Consider the following 18,811-nt stretch of genomic DNA (forward strand, 5'->3'; position numbering starts at 1 on the left):
CTCCCTGGCAGGGTCCCACCAGCCCCCCAGTCCCGAAGGCTGGCCAGCAGCTGCTGCTTAGGCTGCCCGCACGCGGGGGGCTGCTGCAGGGGGGTTTGGTACTGAGCACCGGAGAGCTGCTGGGATGTGTGGTTTGGGTTGGTCAGTAAGCGTGATGAGCTGGCCTCAGATCTTCCCCTTCCTCTAAGCCAGCACCAACACTTGCACGATAGACAAGATCTCCTTAGGGCAACGTAAGCATAAAAAATAATAACAAAAGAATTTCTTGGGTAGATCTGGAAGAACTGGCTGGGGATCACTGTATTTAGTGCGGCAGCAATGCTTGGGGTGGCAGGGGATGTCAGAAGAGGATCTGGGTCTTCTGTCCTACGCAGGACGGCCTGAGCTACTGCCCTGAGGTGCCTCTGCCCTTCTCGGTCTAACCACAGGCAGCTTCTGTGTGCTGCAGCAGCCTCTGGAGCTGTGAGTGATAACCGCCAGCTTGAGAAAGCACCGAGGTTTCATCACAAATGGGGGAAAATGAGGCATGAGATCACAGGAAAAATCAAGGCATATGAAACACGATTAATTAGGGAGCTGATGTGGAGCTCTTCAGTCACCTGTGGCACGACAGAGAGTTTGATGTGGTGTGTTAGAGCCATTTGGGTTTGGTGAAGATGACGGTAACTACAGAACCGGGTGTGCTCGGCTGGCAGCAGGGCAAGCACAGCCTGTGCATCTCGGCCGCGGTGGGAAACTGTGGTAGGGGCTGCATCGCGTTGCAAATGGGCCGAGGGGAATTGTCAGGGGCGTTGCTGACTGCTCAGCTCCTGCACAGATCAGCATGGGGTTCCCAGCCGGGAATGTCGGTGTGTTGGGATGCTGAATCCCTTTCTTCAGCTGAAATTGATGCTGGGCTTAGCTGAATCAGCTTACGTTGGTAAATGAGGCCACCTCTGCAAGGGCTTGGCGGTGTGTTAGTGGCCACTGTACACACGCAGGAAGCTCATTAAATCCCAGCCCTACGTGTTTATTGATGTTTGAGGCTGAACAAGTAACGGCAGCACGGATGTGCCATCACCTCTGGGCATCTCAGCTACTCGCAAGAGTAAAACATTACCTCGCTGTGATATTAGTCTGTGGTTTTGTGCAGACTTTGGAGAAGACAACCACCTCTGCATGCCTCTCTTCTCTTTCCTTTAAGAACCCCCTTTGTACCGAAGGTCTTGTCATCTTGCCAGGCTGGCACTACCATCAGTAGCTTCCAGGAACTTGTTTGAAAACAAAATGAAAATCCTATTGACTTAGCCTCTAGATCAAGCCTTTTTCTTTGTCTTTTCTCTCTGCAAACCCACGGATGGATGTGGATAGGCAGCAGGGTTTAGCTGAGGTTCAGCCCTTGCCGTGTTGCGTTTCACGTTCCTGAGATCACTCAGGTTGCTGAGCCCTCACGGTTTGTGCTGACTCCAGCTGGAGCGGAGGAGGCTCAGGACTTGCCTGAGCAAACCCTCTGCCTCGCTGCATCTTGACCTGAGCTGTGCCTGTGTCGTGCAGGGTGCCAGGGTGGGAATGCCAAAACCATTTCTGGTTTTAACCTTGGTCTGGTGTGAGCGTTCACAGTGGCTCTGATGTCGCAGTGTGTTCGGTTCCTATCGAGCTAAATTCACGGCAACAGCCCCATAGCTTCTGGTGGCCACCGCTGTGTGCCACTGCTGGTCAGGTCTGTAGCTCTTCATCGCCGCGCAATTCTCCGATCCTTCAACACCGGGCAGGCTGGTAGTGGCTTCTTACCAGTGCTGAGAGGTGGGGAAACCTTCTGCTTCCCTAAGCAGCAGCCTCTCTTGGCTCCAAAGCTTTACTGTAGTGCGTGAACTGATGTAATTCTTTCCGTTTGTGTTTAGTGCTAGCAGATGCAGACAAACTTGTTTTGTTTGGTGAGTTTTTAAAGATCTTGTTTCCCGTGTTATCCTGAGGTGTAAGCCAGGCTCTGACGCCGTGGTTATTACAAGAGGCTGCTCTAGCTTTTCCTTGGACTGCCAGGCATTTAAGAACTTTGCAAAGGGATTTTCCTTTCTGCTTGCCTCAGGTCGTGGGTGCATGTTGTGCTTTTCTTCCTTCACTTGTGAGAATTCCCAGCAGGATTGGCTAGTTTCTGTTGGACTTTTATGTTCTTGTACGTCTGCTTCAAAGCGAGTGCAGGGTGGCATATACTGTAGGCAAAAAAAGGTGTAAATCGGAGTTTGTGCAATTATATGTTGACTTTGCATCTTAATCGTAGCAGTGCTGCAACGGACTGAGGATTGGTAACTAATACGTTATACAAATAATTGGTTATATAGGCTTTTATGGTTCAAATCAATTAGATTGATGGGTGAGTATAATTGGTCTCCAAAGTGTTCCTTTATGTCAGATCAGCTAACAGTTAACAACTGTTTCCTGTCTTTGTTCCCCTTTTCCACAACTGCTTGTAACAATGATTTTTCTTTATATATACTGTTTTAGATAAGGTTGTTAAATTTCTTGCAAACAGAGTATGGCCTTCGCCCCTCTCTAGGGCCTTCTGTTTCAAAGCCGATGGTCTGTCGCTTTGAGGGTAGAAGAAGAGGAATTAAGTTTGTGCTTCATTTGCTTGATCGTTTTTTTTTTTTGTTAGTCATGGCTTTATATCTCCCAAACTATGTAACACCCCTTCTGACAAAAATGCTGCTAAAGCAACCCGTGGCGTTGACTGCATGAGCACGGCTTGGGGGTGGGTGCTCGGAGGGTTATTTGGAGTTAAAAGTCTCCTTTTGGCTCTTTTGTTCATCCCCAGAAGCAGACTTCCATGTGACGCCGCCTATCCCGTTCTTAGCCTGTGAAGGATTTCTGGGAGAATGTAGGTTTCATCTCTTTGCAGGGCATCCTGGACTGCAGCTTGTCTCTTCTGTCATCAGTGGAAATCACTAGTATGTTCTTAGGTGCCATGAACCCTGGATGCGTTTCGGGGCAGAACTGACCATTCATTAGTCTCCTTTCCTGGTGGATCAATCAGCGTTTGCTGAGAAGCAGAAGAGTAGCTTGAGGGGTGATTGATTTATGAAGTGGCGTATTAAGCATGTCTTTGCCAGGCAATCAGAAGGAAGGTTCCTGCCCTGTCTTTCCCCGTGGGCCAAAAGCAGTGTTTCAGTGATCAGCGACCCCAGCGTATCATGGCTGTAGTACCAATAATGATTATATATAGCCCACGGCATCCTGGATATGCGGCAGCGCTGTCTTGTGTTATCCAACAGTTTCATTGTCCTTTCAGTCCGTTCTGCGAGGCTCCTTCACACTGGGCAGCACAAAGGCTCTGTGCTGGCTCCCAGATATTCCTGCGCTGGAGTATTTCATCCTGTAAGAAAGCCAACAGCCCTTCCTAAGCACGGTGCGGAGGAGGTAATGGGGAATACTTTGGGTGCTCCATTACAGGAGGATGCACAGCAAGGAGCCTGGTGGAAAGCAAGGTGACTCCTAAGTGCAGGAGAGCCGTCTGAAGAGCCTGCGACCTGTCCCGTAGACGCTGTGGCTGGTCATTGCTCTCCAACTCCCTTTTCCTCCCCATCTGTTGTCTCACGGTGGCTTGCAGTGCTCTGGGGTAGCAGATCCTTTCCTTGCGATGGGCTGCATGGGCTCAGAGGGGGCTTTGCTGGGGGCTTTAGCTGTTGACAGCATCAGCTGTGGCAGCAGTGATGATTAGGGTGCCCTGAGCTTTGTTGTAGCCTGGGCAATGGTCCTGTAGAAACCCCTGTGCTGGCAGCAGTTATTTAATGGTGAGGTTTATAAACAAGCTGCTCCTAGGGCTGGAGTAACTAGCACGATGGTTTTAATGATGTCTGAAGGTAGCTCATGAGCACTGCCTCCGAGAAGCACTTAAAAATGACTGTCACTGCCCTGTGTTTTGCTCTAGTGCTGGAAATACGAGCGTGGGGACTGACAGGTGGCCTTTGTCAGAGACCCAGCACACTTTGTAGGTGATGCCATTAGCTTCCTGACAGCAAAACAGCTCAGAGCAGCGCTCCTGACTCTGACCGAGGTAGCTCTGTGGGAGGTGCAGCCAAAAGCATATGGTGGGGAGGGCTGGATCCCGCCGCAGGGGACTCCTCTCGCTTTCCAGAGATCGTTAGCCTGGTGAAGTGACTCCCTTCTCCGGTGGTGATGTGGTACCAGCAGACCTTTGCATGCTGTTTGAAAAACCAGAATATGCTGGCGGTGATGAGGCAGCTGGGTATCGTGATAGTAGCAGGAGCAAAAGAACTGCTCAGAGGGTCGATGTGGAGGTACAATGACACTCTTCTGAGTGAAGAGCTCGGCTTTCGTTGCTTGCTTGTATTTTCAGTGAAAAAGCAGCAGGACCTGTCTCTTTTAGAAGAGGTGAGAGCCAGGCATAGTTTTCTGACAAACTGGGCAAATTAACTTAAACTTGCTTTCCCTGTTACCCAAATATTCTGAACCTGACTCATGCACTCCTAAAAAGGTTTAAAATCCAAATTCAGCGAGGAGGGAGTCACAGGGATAGAGGAAGAATATTATGGTGAGGACGAAAGGCAGCAGAGTGCTGTTTTGTTTCTCTTCAGTCTAATCCATCTGGCTACCAGCTTCCTAATATTTAGAGCAGTAATCGATGGAGGAAGGTACTGGCTGTTGAATGCTGGGAACGCATTCTTCATAAAACCTGAAATTGTTTTGAAATCTTGTTCAAGGGTTTGCTTAATATTCGGAAAGATATTTTAGCTCTTCTGTAAATTCCCTCTCCTCCTGCACAACAGGCCCCCCAGAGGATGACCCAGTGCTGGGTTTCTTACTTTCAGATAGTTAGAAGTTACCATGATGTGCTAAGATACCGGTGGCCATAGCCATGCAGATGGATGCTGGAATAAAACACGGTGGTGTTCCCGCTGTCTCAGAGAGCATCGCTCAGGAGTGCACAGCCCAAAGCACCTGCTCTACTGCTGTATAAGAAGCCTCTCTTTTAATTTCAAGTTCAGGTGTTGCTTTGTTCAGGTTGCAGGGTGAGCTGTGTCCTGCTGTCTCTGGGAAATACGTCAATAGCATGTAAGAATGAGAGAGCTGACAGCCTGTAATAAGATCATTGTGTTGTGTAAGTAACGATAGGGCAGGTACGTCTGGATTCAGTAAATGTGCTTCCATGGCAGCAAAGCGTCCCAAAGCACAGACCCACGGACATTACCCCATCAAGTGAAATACCTAGGGCTACATTGCTGGTACAGTACAGAGATTGTTTTGTTGTTGGGTTGGTTTTTTTTCCTCCAGACTTATATATTAAACAAGCAAGAGTCTTAAATAAATGTCACATCCAATTTGGCACCCAGGACATGAAGCCTGCAGCTGCCCTGGGCCAACCCTGACAGCTCTGCTGTGTCAGTTTATCTGCCTGGCAGAAAGACCTGCTGCTCCCTCCTGACTCGCTGGCATCCGCACGCTCTCGTCTGTACCGGGAGGTTTGTGGGTTTACACAGTCAGCACGATGCCAGATCCTTCTCTCTGTGGTAGAAGGTGCTCCGGCAAAGCCCTCCAGCCTTCAGAAGCGTCCTCGGTGCCTGCAGCCGGGAGTGTAAGTGCTCTCCAGGAGAGCAGCGGTAGGGGATGCTTAGCAAAGCGTGTAGAAGCAGGCAGTGCATATGCTTTCTCCCTCGTGGGCCTTGGAGGCAGCGTTTTTCTGTGCTGGAGGCTTTATTCACGTCTTTGTTTAATCGCTTCTGATGGTTTTACCTTCCAAGCCTTTGTCCAGTTGCTTTGTGGATTTATAGCGATGAGCGTCTGTAGGCACCTGTGGCAGTGTGTTCCAAAGGAAGGAATATTCCTTGGAAAAGTACTAGAACTACTTTTCTCTCATTTTGACTAATACTATTTCAGGCCCTTGGGTTCCTGTTTTACAACAAATTGTGACAACTTTTTCCTCGTTCACTTTCTCGCAGGCCGTTCATACTTTTACAAACCTACCTATCTCCTATGTGATTTCTAGGTTGAGGAATCCTGTTCAGTCTTCGTATAGAAGCTGCTCATTTCTCGGTTGAGGATTCAGTCTTCGTATAGAAGCTGCTCTGTACTTCGGAGAAGGGCAGAAAGAACGATTAAATTTCAAAGGCTTCAGCTTGGTTTTTAAGATCGGAACTATACCCATTACTTCAAGACCCACCTGGCCGTGGGTTTAGACAGGGAGGGGAGATCATGATAGTTTTTGTGGAGTTCATTTTGCAGTAGTTTGTTGTCTCGTAGAGCATTTTTCATGTCATGTTTCCATGAACCTGAGTTGTACATGCTCAAAGCACTGTGCATGTCTCCCATTTCTTGGGTCCTGCTTCCTCTGCTTGCCAACGTACGCCGAGGATTCAGCGGAGGGGGAAGGCAGTGCTTATAAAGCACACCTGCTTCTGTAACGCTTCTGAACCTCAGTTATTTTTCTATGCTATGTTTTCCGTTCCAGAAAGCAGGCTGTCCAGTCATTGGAGACGTTGCTGTTTCTCTCGCAGCATAACTCATCTCTGGCCACGAGTCCCTCCCACTCCTCCTGGGCTCCCTTAAGAGCAGAGAAGTTGAGGTTATACAGGCACAAAGGCCGAACTCTCCATGCGTGGAGGCGAAGGAATGGCTGCAGAGATCTGTTTGAAGGGTGATTCATTCCCAGCCTCCCTCCAAGAGAGGGGCTCTCTTTCTCCTGGCACGGCTGTGAGTCGCCGCATTGTGTCTGCCTTAGGGTTTAAGGAGTCCGTGTAGGACACCGCCAGCTCTCCCCCATGCTGTTGCGTGGCTGCCTTGGAAAGGCAGGTCCATCCCCTGGCTGCCTTGCTGTAACCCGTGCAGCGAGGAGAAGGCTCTGCCTCGGCAGGGGGATGCTCTCCAGGGATGGCCGGGTCGCTGCCCTTCTCAGCTGGGGCTGGCTCTGAGGCTTTAAACACGCTCCACAGAAGTGCCATTTCGACAGAGAATGTCTCGTGTTTGGGGTTTGCTTCTCACCTGGAAACCCTCACCTGCAACAGGCAGAGTAGGCTCGGTGCTCAAGTTTGAGATGGTTGACTCCCAGGAGCTGCTTGGTTGGGAAGAATGAAGGTTTGGAAGCTCTGGCAGTGAGGGACGCTCTGGTGGGGGTCTCTTCTGGAGGGTGAAGTGCTGGCGGGTGCTCCAGCAAGTCTCCAGGCGTTAATCGGCTGCTGTGCGCAGCCAGGGGCTCTCTCCTCTTTGGTCTGAGGTGGAAAGCAAAGGTGTGCTCGCTCGGGTTGTGGGACAGTTTGGGCATACTCGGTGCAGACTTGCACGCTCAGGCACAGGCACCGACAGGCTCCAGGCAGAAGAAATGGGCTTGCAGGGCTGTGATGGGCAGGTTGGCGTGGGCCGTGCCCCACCAGTCTCGTTCCGACCTGTCTGCACAGACACACAGCAAGTGAGGGTGCTGCTGCTCCAACACAGTGAAGTTCTCATCTGCGTCCCATCCTGCCGTGGGCTGTCACTTTGCTTGCCTCCCTCTTCTGCCTACATGCCCCAGGCACCTTGGCTTGTTGGCAACAAGGGATCAGGAGAGACACAACCCCGGTGGCGTGCTTGCAGGAGACTCTGGGCGAGCCGTGACCGAGGTGGGACTCCTGAGAGTCACCTGAACGACTCAGATGCAGAATTCCCTGTGACCCGAGTGGGATGGCAACCCAAAGGCCACCTGGGCACATCTGAAAAAGTCCCCCTGTAGACAGGGTCACCTTGGGGATAAATCTTTACAAGCCCAGCCAGAAATAAGGTGCTTAAGGTGGTGTCCAGGACATCCTCGTGCTGTACACATGCAGCTATCAGGATGTGATAAATGTGTTGATATGTGGAACTGCTAATACAGCTAAAGGCTGTGACACTTCTGTTCCTGCGGCGAATGAAGAGACGGGACGCAGCTTGATGCAAGCAAATGTCAATTTATTGTACAGAAGCTGCGCGTTTTAAACAGATTGGTTCCTGAAGCTAAGCATTGCATCCTAGGCAATCCCTGATTGGTGGTTAAGTACCAGCAATTAACAGCAAGCTGTTACCTTTCCCTGGCGCCATCCGTCCCCCACTCCCCTGTGCTCTGTAAACACGTCTCATCATGTTAATTGTTGTCTAGACAAGCTTGAGCACCTTCCCCTCAGCTAACTGATTGCCACGCATGGTCCTAGTTTCCAGCCCGCTCCTGCATGTTCCCTGTGGCTTCCTCCGTTCCTTGTACTCCCATCAGCAAGGGCGATGAGCAAAGTCTCCCTTTTGTTTGTTCCAGGTGAAGATATTCACACAAGCCTTCATGGAGCCGCTGAAGATGTCAACATCAGGCTAGACAGGAACTCCTTGACAGCTGGGAAGACCTACATCACGCTGTCAAACCACAGATCCGTGGTCATCCACAGTCGGAGTAAAGTCATAGCCCACTCCAGTGGAAGGCTTTTATTAGTAAAGAAGAGGAGGATCAGGAGAACCTGAGGTTCGTTGGGAAGATTCATTTCAGTAAGATACACAGCCCAAGGGTAAAACTAACGTACAGAAGCTGATGCTCATTGGGAAGATTCATTTCAGTAAGACATGCTGCCCAAGGGTAAAACTAACGTACGGCCTCAGAGGGATGTTGGTGCTTTTTTGAATGGCGTAGGACAAGTAAACCATCCACGACATCAGGGTGTGTGTCCCTGAGCTTCAGGGTAATGGAGCTCAGTGCTTCCCATTCCGGTTCCATCCATGTTCCAGCTCATGTTTTGGGGAGGAAAGGTCGCATTTCCTCGGAGAGCAAATTGCCATCTGTGGGAGCCCTAAGTCAGTGAGGCCAGGTCCCTGGGCTCGCAGAGGGTCTGTGAGGCTGAGGAAGGTGTCGGCACTCCTTACCTGGGACGGCGTTGAGCGGTAGCACCTAACAGCTGCAGGCAGCGTACCTGTTGTGATATTCACTGCAGTTTCTTCCCCTCCAGCTTTGATAAGATGGCAACCTTCTTCAGCCTTCTTGTCCAGTAGTGCGCAGGGCAGGGTGCTTTGCTGGCCCCGAACGTTGAGGCCATCCGGCTGTAGGATGCTGAATTGCCTTGTGCTGTCCCGGCTTCCAGCACAGCGAGGTATCCCTGCCCCTTCTCCGGGGCTCAGAGAGTTCGGAGGTGGAGGGTTCTGCGGGGAAGGCAGGGCAGCACAGGACTTGGAAGTGCCTTTGGGCGTCAGCACCTGTGTCTTCGTGGTGCTGAGAGGTGGGGCAGGCTCTCCACAGGGTGTCTCTGAAGCTTTGAAATTCCATCTGGGGCAGCAGGGAAACACTTCTAGCCCAAGGGGATGCACTGGAAATGACACTTAAAAGCTGGGGTGATTTAGGGAGTCCTTGTGTGACTTCTCAGAGTTGAATGGCTGTAGGTGTATAGGAGTTAGTCTGAACCCAGAGCTGGTCAGGAAACTGCCTTCAGCTGGAGAACTTTTTGAGGGCTTCCGAGCAAATAAAGTTCAATGTAATTAGGTCAGAAATGCCTTGAAGGCCAAAACTAGTTTTCCACTGTTCTCTGTCTTTAATTGCGCAGTGTGTGACTTCTGCGCAAGATCAGTGTGTTAACAGAAAAAGTCTCGTGACCTTCTCTTAGTACGTCCCTGCACCATTCTTTTAGCATCTCTTCCCACCTGCGTATCTCAGATGGGACCCTGAGTGATCCTCTCTCCCCTCAGAAGCAACCAGGTTTCCCCACCGTTAACTTCAACCCAATTTTTTTCCAATGGCACTTGATCTTAAGCCAGCTCGTGTTCTATACTTTGAGCAGAGTGCTTTGTTCTTCCTTACTTGCAGTCTTAGGGGTGGTCATAGCTCCGAGGCCACTGTCCTGCTGTAGCAGAAGCTTTTGAGATGTCAGAGCAGAGAGGACTTTTACGATGGGAGGAGGCAGTTCAGCACCCTGCGCTTGGCTGTCACCCCAAAAGACCTGGATCATCACAAGGTCTACCCAGGGGTTTGCTCTGTCTCCCTCTTGCAGGACTTTCTGGGATTCAACAATGGAATTATTGTCTGTTGATGAAGGCTTAGTTGAGGGTTGCTCATCTCGGTGCCTGGAAGCCCCCCTCATGCACAACGCTGTAGGTCAGCCGTGGAAAAACATTTCTCATGACACTCCACAGGGAGCAAGCCAAAGAAAGTATTTTTGGCACTGGTGACAGCATTTGCCCGAGGCTCTGTCTGCGTGCTGCTAGTAATGTCCATGGCTGTGTTTCCTTTCTAAACGTACTGGAATTTAGCTGGGTGGTGATTGCGGTCCTGTTTATACCACGTTGCCCTGATGTGCTGTGTATGGAGCCTTCCCCTCATCCCCCTCGAGTAGTCACCTGCTGGTCCTTGGTGGCCAGGGGACTGGAGCGTGAAGGGGGCACATCCACGTGCCAGCTGGGAAGCAAGTGCTCTGCAGCAGTGCTCCCTCCTCACCTCTCGGTTGCGAGCTTTAAACACTAGAATGATTGCTGCTACAACTACCGAGTAAGGGAGAGGTGACCTGTGTCAAAGCTCTGTGGAGAAGGCCAAAAAGAGAAAAATGTTGAAGTGGTTCAAGGCTGGATGTAAGGGTTTGCATTCAGAGATGCTGGTCCTGCCTTCGTTATTGGGTGATGCTGGGCAAAGTCCCTTCACCTCTCGGGGCCTCTGTCTTCATGCATATAAACCCATTAATTTCACTGAAGTGATGCAATGCCTGAAAGTCCGTGAGTTGGCTTTTCAAATGCTCTGGGGTCCTCTGCTGGATGGCAGTGTAGGCGGTGGAGCAGATCTAGTTTGCTTATCCCTGCCAGTCCAAAAGGGAAGGTAAAAAAGAGTGATGCTGGTAACCTGCAGCTGAATCCCAGCTGCTCTCCCCTTGCCAGCGAAGCACTGCAGTGTGTGCTCCTTCATCTTCATCCATCTCCCCGAGCACCTCTACGGGAGGAAAAGCCATCTGAGGGTGTTGGTGGGTTGTCCATTAGTCGTGGCAGTAGCTTTGAGCCAGGAGGCTCTCCTGAGGGCTGCTAGCTTTCAAAAACCTCCTCTTAGCTCGTGAGTGTGGCGTTGCTGCTCCTGCGCTTACGCGACAGTCTCGGCGGATATGTTGTTTATTAAATGATCTGCTTGGTTTGTGTCTCCCCATGGCTGCAGGTGCTGTCGCAGGCTGCAGAAGCAGGAGGAGAATGAGCGGAATTCTTTTCTCAAGCAGCGCGCAGTGGACCCCGTGCTCCAAGAACGCCTTTCCCTTCTCTCCTGTGCCTTCCAGAACCAGAGGGCAAAGGTGCAAGAAGACTCTATGCTCTTCTCCAATGATATTTTTGCCATTGAGCCGGTGGTAAGCGATAGCTGAGAACCTCTCTTCCTCCTCCTCCTCCTCCTCCTCCTCCCTGAATGAGGTCACTTGGCAGATACCCGCGTCAGCGTCTTGATGTGCCGAGAGGGAAGACATGAGGTTTCTAGTGAGGCTGGGAGAGGTTGTTGCAAAAAGCGTTTCTAAACAGTGAGCTCCTGGCAGGCGGTGAGAGCCTGCCTAAAGCTGAGCTCTGCTGCAAGGGCTATAAATTAAGGGCACTTCATAAGTGTCCTTACAGTGTTCAGGGGTACTGATTATTATATATAAGGGCAGGCCTTACACGTAGCGTATGGGGATTAACCATGGGCATTAGTTCACCTATTGAAGAATGAAAAGGTCCTCTATGGAAAGGAGGCCAAGTTCAGCCCGTTTAATCATGGAAAGACCAATCCCTTCATATAATCTGGATTTATACCATGTGTGACTCTCCCTCCCAGCATCGTCTGTGAGCCTGCACGCAAGGCTGGCAGCTTTAAACGAACTTTTTGAGTTTCACTGCAGACTTGGAGAAAACTTTTTGCTTTTGTGTTTACGCAATCAAAACCTCATGTCCTTCAATGAAACAGAGCCCTGACTCTGAGTATTTGCGTGGTCTGAGATGAAGAATGCCTGCTGCCTGAGCAATGCAAAATCCCTTCTCATCTTGGAGCAAACGCTAGAATAATCAGAGCCTCTTCTTTCTTTTATAGTAGGTGAAACTTTTTTTTAAGGAAGGGGATCTTGTTCTCTTCTTGGTTACTCCTATAGCCCGAATGAGGCTGAGCCCCCCATGTGAGCACAGCTGCAGTTTCACACCACTGCAGCTGAGAGCAGCATGATGGGACCAAGAGCCTGTGTCAGAGCAGCAGGGGTATTGCAGAGAGCGGGAGCCGATCGCCTGAGCTGTGCCAGCTGGTTTTGGAGCATGTCCCAGGGCTCCTGCTTCATTACAACTGGGCTAGGTCTCCATAACGAGCTTAACCTGCTCTTGGGCTCCTGAAGTGCATTAGGGTGAGGTCCAGCAGCCTGGCTGCCCGCTGAGTCCTGGTGCTCCGTGTAGCGCTGTACGGACCCAGAGTGTAGCCTGGCCTCAAGTCTCGAGTGGAAACCTTTCCTAAATGGCTGTGTTGATGTTACAGTTTGCTTAGGACTGGGTGCAAGTGGGATACTACAGGAGTCGTTCCCCTCCTGGCTGGTTCAGCATTATCAGTCTTTAGATTTCCATTAATTCCATGATTTATGGACCAATGGGTTTCACATTCATAGTTTTGCTGATGTCTGTCTTCCCCCCTGGCGTACGGGTGTCTTCACATCAAATGTTAGTCTTTTATCCTATCAAATGTAAAATCTAAAAATCCACTGCTGCTGACTTCCACAACCTTCTCCCCGGTGAGAGTCCCGTAACTTGTAGCGTGGACAGAGACCCTTCTTGCAGCGCCGTGTAAATCTGCTGGAGGGGCCCCACCAGAGCTGGGACCTTGCTGCCTCGGACCTCCTGGCCAAAAGCGGCGGCTGCTCTTCTCACCTATCACCTGTGGTGCCTGGGAGCACCCTATAGAAAGAATCAAACCCTTGGAACAAGTGGCTGGAGGTTCCCAGAGGTTAGGAGGCCGCTGGAGGGACGATAGCCTTGGAAAGGCTCTCTGGGCAGGGTGGCTTTGCAGGGTTTGTGCAGCAGCTTTGCTGTGTAAGCGGGCCGTTAGCTGCCAGGGGTTGCTCTCAGTGGAAGCTGCAGCAGGCTATTTCGGCCTGTATAAGGTTAACTTGCTGATGAAAATAATAAGAGAAAAGAGGAGGAGCGGTTTTGCAGTCAGCCTGTGACCATGAACGTTTTGAGCAGCCGTCCAAGCCTGTGGGAAACAAGCTGTTCTGTAACTCTGACTTCCTGAGTGCGTCTCAAAGTTGATTTATTTTTGCAAAGACGCATGGTATGTCAGCAGAGGCATCTGTGGTAGAAGCCCAGGTGGCTCTCAAAGGACAAAGTCCTTGCTTTTTGCTGCACCTTCCCCACCACACCTTAGCCGTAAGTCACAGTACAGACACGTGGGAGCTGACTCCTTGGAAATGGAAACCAGAGGAAAGGGAGGAAAAGGATTTGTAATCATTGCTCTTACCTTGACAAGTCATCACTGTCTTGTCATTGCCTGGTAGCGACTCCTCAGTGCCACGTGCCAGCTCTGAGCCGATGGAGGTGGTCTTCAAGATGTGCAGGTTACGCAAGTGCTACTGCTGTTGGTGCAGAGGTTGGGCCAGGAGATAACAGCGATATTTGTTCCTGCAAACGTCCACCTCAGCTGAGGTGCCCAGCTGGTCCCCATCCAAATGAGAGGGGACTGCAGAGCACTTTGGTTTTTGGCAGAAGGCGCCATCTCCAGTGGGAGCTATGGTCCATCCCTCCGCTCGCTGTGGGTTCGGTTATTTGTGGGAAGGGGCAGATACGGGTTTTGGCGTTGCCTTTTCCCTGAGTGCCCTGAACTAACAGGATGCACTTTGGGGAGTCACTTCAGTACTTGTGTTGCCAGCTCTGCCTTTGGAGGTTTTGGTGTGCTTTGAGCAGTGATTTCCTTTCCATGGATCACCTTCTCCCTCCACCAAACAAAGCAGGCCGACAGTTGGTGGTGCCCCGCTTTCCAAGACCAGCTTTTTCCTTTTCAGGCTGGTGGAGGTCGAGGAGATTCGCATTATTTAGGGGCTGAGGGAGGGGAAATAGGATCTGCATCTATTTATGGTTGGTCTCCTTATTGAGGTCACTTCTGTAGCGGTGAGTCATGGTGTGCCGTCCCCTCGGGTATCACGTTGGCATATGCTGTAGCAAAGCCAGGGCACAACAGCAGGAGTTTTTGTGCTGGATCATCATACATCCACCGTCTGTATTTTATGCCACCTGCCAGCTGCAGCCTGCCTGAGGCTGACATTAAGCCAGCAGTGTTGCAATATCGCGTTCACAGCACTGCATAGTTGCATTTCTGTCCTGGCAAGCATCCACGGTAGTTTTCCATGATCTGACTCAACTGCCATCTTACGGAGAATATGCTAGCCGCGGCAGACCGCTGGCTCCTGCCGTGTCCTAGGGCTGGTACGCCTGCGTAGCAGTAGCCCGCAAGGGTGAGTAGTGAAGTGTATCCTTTTAACCAGCAATTCTTTCTTCCCCATGGGGTAGCAGGAATGTGAGGAACCTTTCCAACAGCCTATTTTCATTTCCCAGGAGAAATAGGTCACAATACTTTCCAGTTTTATGGTCTGACATACAGCAGTAATGAAGGGAGAAATGACAAAGGTTTCCCAAAACAGTCATGTCCTTCACAATTTTTTTTTAGCCACAGAATAGTAGAATAATGTGTAACTGATGATTTCTTCTTGCCCTCTCCCTTTGAGTCAAACAGTCTGGCGTGCGGCTTCACTGACAATACAGGGAAGCTGATTGTGGACGTACTGCCTGAAGTTTCTGTCCAAATACGTTGAATCCTGGAGAATGGTGATTTCATGCCAGAAGCTCAAGAGGTTTGAGTCTATTAACTGCTGGTGCAGGTTTCCTTGGGAGTGAGGATATGAGTGCAAGGCTCCATCAATAATGCTGCGTTAGGATTGTTGCAGAGAGCTGTGCGGGTGCATATGAATGGATGGGTTGTGCTGCTCGTCCGTAGGCTTGTCTCCTCTGATGCCTTAGAGCAGTCTCATCTGACTGTGCCTTGGGATCCAGCAGCACCCTGGATGTAGGGAGATATGTCCCTTACCAGGATCTTACTGCACCACTGACTGGCTTCCTGGAGCATGGCAGGACATCTGGTGAGTTGTACAGCGTACAGAGAGATGCCAGCAACACTGCAGCGATCACCGTGGTCTCGGTGGTGTTGGGCAAATCATCCCGCTGGGGCCTCGGCCGCTGGGAATAACACCTGCAGGGACCCATCGCCACTCCCTCGCTGTTTGAAGATTTACGCTTGCAGGCTTCTCCCAGGTTCTTGCTGAAGCTGGATTTTTTTTGTGCAGCGGAAGTTCACCATTTTGGTGTTCGGTTTGGGTTATTTTGAGCCAGGATCACATTCTAGTGTCAGAGAAATGCCACGTGGGCACTGACCCAGCTCCGGTTCCGCTTCCGACAGCAGCGGTGATGCAGGAACGGGAGGAGGCCAGGACAACTAGGGCTTTGTGTCATGGGCAATGTCTCATACCCCCTGTGGAGACCTGCAGGCAGCTGGAGCAGATTGCAAAGCCCTGATATTCCTCTTCTGCCAGTTGTTGCCTGCAAGCAGAGGGAGGCTTGGACAGTGAGCCCTGGCCGCGGTAGCCAGCTCTGACGGGACCTTGCCTTTGTTTGTGAGCTGGTTTACAGATCTCTTCTGCAATGATGAAGGCAGGCATGGTTTTCTTTCTTTCTATCTTTGTAACTAAGAATGGAAAAATCCATTTGACTTGCTAAATCTCTTCTGATCTGAGAAAACGTGTTCACATGGCTGTAGTGACACAGGGATATAAGGGAAGGTTTGGAGGGAAACCGTATCTTTTCTTTAGGTCAGCTGGCACTTCTGAAGAGATCCTTGATATGCTGAAGCCAGCCAGTTTAGGTCCTTTATTATAGCCCTAATTAAAAAAAAAAAAAAAAAAAAAAAAAAAGGCAAGCCTTTACCGGGTGCTAGTAAAGGTAAGGGACTTAAATTTTTTCACAGCTCCTTCCAAAGTCTTACACATTTTGTAAGTGTTGTTTGCTCCTTGCTCGTCATTGATGCTCTAAATAAAGGCTTACAGGGCTGTGGTTGTAACGTAAGAAGGTTGTAAGAAATGTAACGTTTGAAGATAAATGGTTTGTTGTCTCCTGTCTTAGGAGGGAGATGTCTGGCCAAATTCTTCAGTTGAAATCTACGTGATCTTCAAACCCCGAGAAGCCAGAGTGTATCGACAGTCTACTGCGACATCTCAGGTACAGCTCCTTTCTCCTCCTCCTGCTACCCACAGCAAAGGCGAGGCACAAATACTCTTCCAGCCCAGTTGGTTCCCACGGAATTTCTGGGAAGAGCCGGTGGTCAGCAGGGCAGTGCCAGCACCTTCCTGCTGTCCCTGTGGCTCCCAGCTGGTCTGTGCAGAGCCAGGGCTTAGCGCGCCTGGCTCCGACCGCTGATCCCAGAGCAGCCAAAGCAGCGAGCTTTCATACCATGCATTCGTTGTGCTGCAAGGTGTTTGTAAAGGCAGAGAGGTACACAGCAGAAGAGCTTTGGTGGACGAGCACTAAGCCCCTGTAGACCTCCAGGATGAGCCTTTATTACGTGGATGCACCATCGGGCTCCTGAGGTGGTAGGAGCTGAGTGAAACGTGCTCCCTGCCCCTGGGTCACCTCCCGTGCTCCAGGCGCTGCCAGACCGTAGGTGGCTGAGCCCTGCTGAGCGCAGGGTGTCTGTGAACGTGCCACACGTGTGCTGCTGTCCCTGCGTGGGAATCGTCACCTCGTGGCTCAAGCCTATGCTTCATCTGGGTCGCGTGTTACAGGGCTCGCTGCCCTCAGCAGGGTGAGCACCCTCCCAGAAGTCAGAGTGCGAGCAGCCTGCTAGACAAGCTTTATGCTCCTCCCGGCTGACAGAAGTGCTGTCAGGTCTTTTTCTGGGAGCGGTTATCACTGACCCACCAAGTTATGCCGCCTTTGCCCTTACAGAGGTGATGGCCTTGCTGTGCTGGCACGGGGCAGGGAATGCTTGCAGCAAGCTCCGTGGTTCAGGTTACCTTGTCCTTCCTCTCCGTCCGTGTGGTGCTGCTTGAGGTGTTCTTCAAGAGTGGGAGGCCCCTGTCAGATTTCCATCCAGGGAACGCTCTGGTTTTCCCCATCTAAGAGGAAGGAGGTGCGAGGCCCGTGGTCCCCAGCAGCCAGGCTCCCGTTCTGGAGGGTGCTGAGATCACTAACCCAGCTGCTTCGAGCCATTCCTTACTGCTCCAAGCTGACAGATACAAAGGCCATGAAACAGCTTTTTATTGATACGGTAATTGCGCAGGGTTTACTTGGCAAATGCCACCTACAGTAATTAACAAGGGCTCATGTTAACAAACCGCCTTCCTGGCCGCCAGCTGCAGTTGTTAGAGCTGTGGAAGGAAAGGATTGATTTAAGAAGTTGCTCCCAAGGGAAAACTGGCTCAGCGCTGTGCTCCTGGCCCTGGGATTTTTGCTGTGGTGGTGGGGCTGTCCATCACTTTGCTGCAGGGATCTCCAGGGGTTGTGCCTGGAGAGCTTTTGTTGTTGTTGTGGCAGAGAAATAGGAAAATTACTTACATGCAACCTGGGAGTTACAGGAAACAGAGCTGGGCAAGCGATCGGTGTTTAGAAAGAGGAGGCGTCTCTGGAAAAACCCTCGTGGTCCCTCAGGAGATCTGAACTCTTCCATGGGCCCCTTGGGAGAGGACCTCAAGGAGGTCACCTACCCCCCATCCCTCACAAAACAGAGCTGAGCCGCTGTATCGTCAGGGTGGAGACTGTCCCAGGGTGCATAAAGAGTTTAAAGAAGAAACCCGTGATCTTTAACTAGGGAGTCATTAATTTTGCTTCTTGACGACTCTGAGCAGTGTGACTGCCTTCCTCGTGCATTTGCATGCCAGTCACAGATCCCTTTGGAGGACGATTTGCAGACAGCGTGTGCCCCTTGCAGGGAATATTTAGAAGCTTTGCCCTAGTGCAGCACTGTGAAATTGCAGCTGGATCTCGAGCCCCACGGGGAAGTGGCTGGCCTCCATGTGTGTTTTTGCAGTTGCCTCCATAAATTGCTTAGCCGAACGCTTCTGGACCAGGTGATTTACAGAACTCGTCAGCACTGTGCAACTTGCAAAGCCAGCAGTTAAGAAGTGGTTTGAAATTTGTTTTGTTTAAGCTCAAAATGAACTTTCTTAGTTATTCATGCAAATAAAGCCATGGCTCGTGAGTGCTGGAAGGAAGCACATGGGGGGGGGGGCTCAATCACCTAAAATTCTTTTTTTGTTGTTTTTTTCTGGATATGGAAATGTACTGGGTTACATCTGATTTCTTCCAAAACCCATTTCTAAGCCGCTTTTGCAGGGAGAAGCAAAATCCTAAGTGCTGATCACTCCTTCGCCTTGCCGTGTCCTACATCGTGTAAAACTGGATCTCTGTGTTGATGTGGTTGGATGAGAGTCACGTTCAAAACCAATCTCGAAACCTGGGGACGTTCCGTGGGCAAAAAAATGAGTGCCAGAAAGCAGCAGAAGTTAGGGACTTGGGAAACAGTTCTGTGCTGTTGGGCCACCCACACCCCTGTTTCTTTGAATGCCGAGTTGTAATCCTTCCATGATGTGCCAAGGTGTTAACCCGACTGAGATCCGAATTCTCACTCCACAGAACCAGGTGTGGCTTTGGGACTGAGGACAAGGAGGCTGTGGCCCCTCCATGCCCTGGTCCATGTGCTCTGGGACATGCTGTGGTAGGAGCATCACACGGTCCCAGCCCGGGGCACCCAGGCCTTGGCCAGCGGCTGGGTGCTCCTGGAAGCCCCAGCTGCTAGCGAGGAGCGGGACATACTCTCTTTTTTCTTTCTTTT

The 18,811-nt window shown here is 50.9% G+C and overlaps 1 pseudogene; it reads left to right on the forward strand.

The window, feature by feature from the left end:
• Window positions 1-18,811, forward strand: part of LOC130159446 (hydrocephalus-inducing protein homolog) — a 64,133-nt pseudogene that overhangs the window by 25,447 nt on the left and 19,875 nt on the right.

The sequence above is a fragment of the Falco biarmicus genome, chromosome 15 (genome assembly GCF_023638135.1).
Source record: "Falco biarmicus isolate bFalBia1 chromosome 15, bFalBia1.pri, whole genome shotgun sequence".
In the NCBI taxonomy this organism is placed as follows: Eukaryota; Metazoa; Chordata; class Aves; order Falconiformes; family Falconidae; genus Falco; species Falco biarmicus.